Below are 4,750 nucleotides of genomic sequence, written 5' to 3'. Positions count from 1 at the left end.
GTAGACCAATGACTTCTCGTTGTGTGCAACACCCACGGCGACTTGCCCTTCTCCCCACATGCCTGGCTTCTCTGCACCCCTGCCGGTACCCTGAGCACCCCTGGCCCCACTGTCCTGCCCAGGGTTCCTCGGGGAGAAGGCCGCGCCCACGGGGCCTGCCCTTTCCGCTGCCTCTCCACCGCACCCGCGCAGAGAGCATGACTGACCCAGGGACAGAGTGGTGGCTTCAGCCCCGGCTGGGTGAGGGCCGCAGCCACCCTGAGGCCCAAGGCCAGGAGTCAAAACAATAAACTGCTCCACTGAAGTCCACTGTCCTGGGCAGCCTGCGAGTTTCCTAAAAGCAACCTGTCTGCCTGGGCGGGGCTGGGCGCGCCACCCCAAAGCTACATTGCGTGCCCTTCAATCCGCCCTTTGACCTCACTTCCCACCCCGGCCCCAGGTAGCCACCATTTCCAGCCCACGGTTTCTGGCTGTTAATTTTCTCTCTCGCACAGGAGTGAAATCCTGTTTGTCTTTCTCCACCTGCTTAACTTCACTTGGCATCATCCCCTGCGGGTCCTCCGCGTTGACAGAACGGCACAAGTTTCTCCCCACGCCGACCCTGCCCATGTATGTTGCAGTCCCCTCCCCCACTCTGGCCGAGAGCACCTGCCTCCACTAAGTGGTGCTTCCTACTGGGTAAATACTGGGCAGACCAAGTGTCTGTCGGAGGAAATTTGCATTTTCAACTTTTTTTTTCTTAAAGATTTATTTATTTATGCACACAAGAACTGGGGTACAGGCCACAGGTACAGGGGGTGAGAGGACTCGCCAGAGACAGTGGGGAGCAGAACGGGGGATCCACTGCTGAGGGGAGCAGCGGGCAGGGCAGGAGAAGCCTGCTGCGCCCTGTGGGTCGGTCACTCCCTGGCTGGGGTCACCCCCTGGCTGGGGATCGAGCTCCTGCCGCCTGACAGTGCTGAGACTTCACCCCTCCCACCACCAGGGAGGCCCGGTATTTTCTTCACTTTTCGGGGAGCCTCCGTCGTCCGCAGCAGCTGGAACCACCTGATATTCCCGCCAACAGTGCATGAGAACTCTTTCGCTCCACACCCTCCAACACCTGCTTCCAAGCCCAGACCCTAAAGTGGGGACGGGATGGGGCCACTGCTGAGAGACCCGGCCCCCTCCCTCCGTCCCCCTCTGCTCTGGGGGTGGCAGACGCTGCTGTAGCCCGGGTCTGACTCTCCCCGCAATGCCGGTCGCTCCTCTTGGGTCTCTCTGCCCAGGCGCTGGGCCCCACAGCACTGCCCGGGACTGGGCTTGTGGGAGCGGGGAGGGGGAGTAAATTCGGTGCCTGCGGACCCCCAGAGAGGCTGGACGCTCACAGCTCCCCACAGCAAGCCGGCTGCGCAGTTCAGCAGCAGAGGTGCTGGCCCAGGAGTTTAGCAAATGTTGAGGTCCCGAGTTGGCTAATGAATGGGGTCCCTCTTGGGTAAAATGGGGTCACCTGGAGAGCCAGTAAGGGGGGGTGAAAGAAACACCCCCTTGGGCACAACAAGATTATCTGTAAAATATAAAACACATTTTTCCACCCATGTTTTCCGTGAAAGTGAATTTCACCCAGAAGTGGGAAGTAGCAGGCTGGGGACACACGCTGGGTGGGAGCATGCAGAAGAGGCCTGCACCGTGCACCCCAGGAAGGCAGGCTCCAGGCCCGAGGGTGAGGGTGAAAGCGGAGCATGGAGCCAGACTCCCTCCCACCCCCCAGATGCCCTGGAGGAGGGCGGGGCGTGAGCAGCCAGCCTCCCCACAGCCTGTTCCCACAGCCAGGCAGGGATCCCCTTAAGGAGGGTGAACGGGCTTCTGACAAGCACCGGACCCTGGGCGCCACCCTCCCCTTTGCAGAAACCAGGGTCAAGGTGCCCGAGTGCGAAAGCTCCATCGGGTCCTGAGCCCCAAGGCAAGGCTGGCTGTGTCTAACAGGATGGATGACTGATGGGCCCCTCCCCCAGCCACCCCCCCATGCGGCTGAGTCTGGGGCTCCTGGCTCTACTGGTGTCAGAACCCCCGAGGGGGCTCAAGCCTAGGGTGCTGACACCACGCCCACTAGGCCACTGTGGTTCTGACTCAGTTTCCCAGCAAAGCAGTCACCCGTGTCGTGTGGGTCAGCGAATCCGGCCTCAGGGTCGGAGGCCCGGTCCTCCACGGCCCTGCCCAAGGTGCAGGTCATGGCGCCCGAGTCCTGCCCCATCATGGGCCTGGCCTGGCCCCCACAGTGCCAGGGGCCCGCCAAGGGGCAGGGCTGGGGCACCCAGCTCTGCCCGCTTCCAACCTGCAGCCGCCTCCTCTCCCACTGGGAGGTGCCAACCAAGGACTAGCAGCTTGGCCACTCGGAGCGGGGCGAGAATTCCCTCCCACCTAACACCCTCTGCAAGTTCGTGACAAAGGTTAAAAAATGGTCTAGCGGCCCTCCCTGGTGGTACAGTGGGTTAAAGCACAGCACAAAGCTTAAGCCACTTCCACGAGTTTGATCCCCGCCTGCCCCGGAGGTGACCACATGACGTGGCAGACCTCTCCTGACCCGCCCGCTGCTCCCCTCAGCAGTGTACTTCGTCGATCTGCCTGTTCTGCTCCCCGCTCTGTCTCTGGTGAATCCTCTCACCCTCCGCATCTCTGGCCTATACCCCAATTCTGTACGAATAAATAAATAAATCTTTAAAAAAAAAAATAATGGTCTAGCCCTGGACAGGCTCCTCGGGCGACGACACTGTTCCCAGGCCCAGGCCCTGCTCTTCCCACCCACCCCCTGCCCAGCAGTGAAGGCCTGTAGCTCCTTCATGGCCCCCTGCGGGCCGCAGGCCATCTCCGGGCTCCGGGGCCCATTCCCGGGCACACCATCGCCGGGTGCGCCCGACTGCTCCTCTGGGGTCCCGGCTTTTCACCAGGGGCCTCGGCTCAAGGGGAGCCCCCCACCTCAGGCAGTGGGGCCACCTCTGCCCTACCCTGCTTCCAGCAGCTGCGCTAGAGGGAACACAAGTAGCTCTCACCTGTGTCAGCCTGGGCCTGTGGGTGCAGGTGAGAATAAGTGAGCACCCCACATAGAGGGGTAACCCCACCCCAGAAAGAGCAAGAGGGGACAGCTCACAACGCAGTGGCCATGCGGGCTGCCTCCCTCTCAACATGAGACCTGTACTTCATCACCCGCAAGGGCCCTGGTGTGACCCCCAGCTGCAGCCAGAGTCCTGGCCCAAACTGGTGTGGGCACCGGCGCCAGTGCCCAGGTTAGGGAATGCGGGGACCTCCTCCAGCCCCATGCCCACCCAGCAGTGCCCCAAGGTGTCCCTCAGGGGCTAGGACAACAAACGAACTCCCAAAACAGCTGAGCTAAAACCGTCAAGAGGAAAAGCTGGTGAGAATGATTTTGCCCAGCAAGGAAGATGCCAGCCACACACAGCACCCCAACCCCATGCACGGCAGCACGTGTGAGCACAACACCCAGATTGTCCCCTAGGGCAGAGCCGGCAGCAAAAGCGATGGGCCCACCCCCAGGACCCTGGCCCTCCGGCTCAGGGCCAGGCAGAGTGCTGGCCGCCACCCAGGCCCACCGCCCTGCGTGCAGACCGGACGCTGCCTTTCGAACCAGTCAGCGCTTACTGACACTCACACCTGGCAGGCACTGGAGATGCACCCCTTCTTGCTGGGGGTGGCCCTTGCAGTGCCCACAGGTGGTCCCTGAACCAAGCAGGCGGGGCAGCAGGAAGGGACTACGGGGGTCAGGCTGGGCAGCCGAGGGGTCCCCAGGGGCCCGCCCTGGCGGGGACTCTCCCGCACTAGCCAGGTCGGCCAGAGGCAGCAGCTCCTCCTGGCGCCCAACGCTGGCCTCGTCACCTCAAACTTGGTCAAAGCCACGACTTGGCCTGCGCGGCTGAGTGGACTCTGCACACGCTGGCTGGCCCAGTCCCCGTGGACCATCACAGCACCCCCACAGCACCCCCTACCCCCCCCCCCGGAAAAGCGTTTCCTCAGCTGCAACGTGAGTGAGGGGCCGCAGCAGGGCCGGCCCAGGAGCCTCGGCGATGCTGGGTGGGCAGGTGATCAGGGAGTGTCCGGGGAGGGCAGCACTCTCCCTCGACTTCCACGTCACTCACTGAATTATAATTTTTATAGAAAATTTTATTCAACATACAACATTTTCCAGCAAAAAGGCAATATACAGGAAGAGTCGGTGCACACTGCAGCTACAGAAACAAACAAAAGATCCGGGGAGGATGAGAACTAAGTGTGAGCTGCTGATTCTATTCCACTGCACTCAAACCAGACACGCAGTTGGCATCAGCGCCAAAGTAAAGGGGCGAGGCTGGACGGAAGTAAAACCACACACGATGAAGATGGACATCAGCGCGCCCGCCGGCTCCCCCGACAGGAAGTCGCCTCCTCCCAGGGGCGAACTGTACATGTTCATTCATTAAATGGACAATTCCATTTCTCCTGTAACTTTTCCTTACGAGGCCAGCAGCCGCCCAGCCACTAGCAAGCGCGCCCTCCTGCCAGGAGACTCCCGGTGCGCCCGGACAGGGCCCATCTGCAGCAGCGGCCTCCCTGCAGTGAGGCCGGGGCCGCCTCGTCTGCACTGACAGCGTCCCCACGCGCGGCCCGGCCACCTGGACCGTGGCCGGCACGTCCGCTCTGCAGTGGCTGCAGGCCGTGGTGGCCGGCGGCAGGAGAGCCGGGCAGCTGAGGACCGAGGAAGGGGCGACAGGACACGCAG

Source organism: Condylura cristata, unplaced genomic scaffold (genome assembly GCF_000260355.1).
Source record: "Condylura cristata isolate star-nosed mole 26May11 unplaced genomic scaffold, ConCri1.0 scaffold00032, whole genome shotgun sequence".
NCBI classification, from domain to species: Eukaryota; Metazoa; Chordata; class Mammalia; order Eulipotyphla; family Talpidae; genus Condylura; species Condylura cristata.
Note: the sequence above shows the minus strand (reverse complement) of the source record.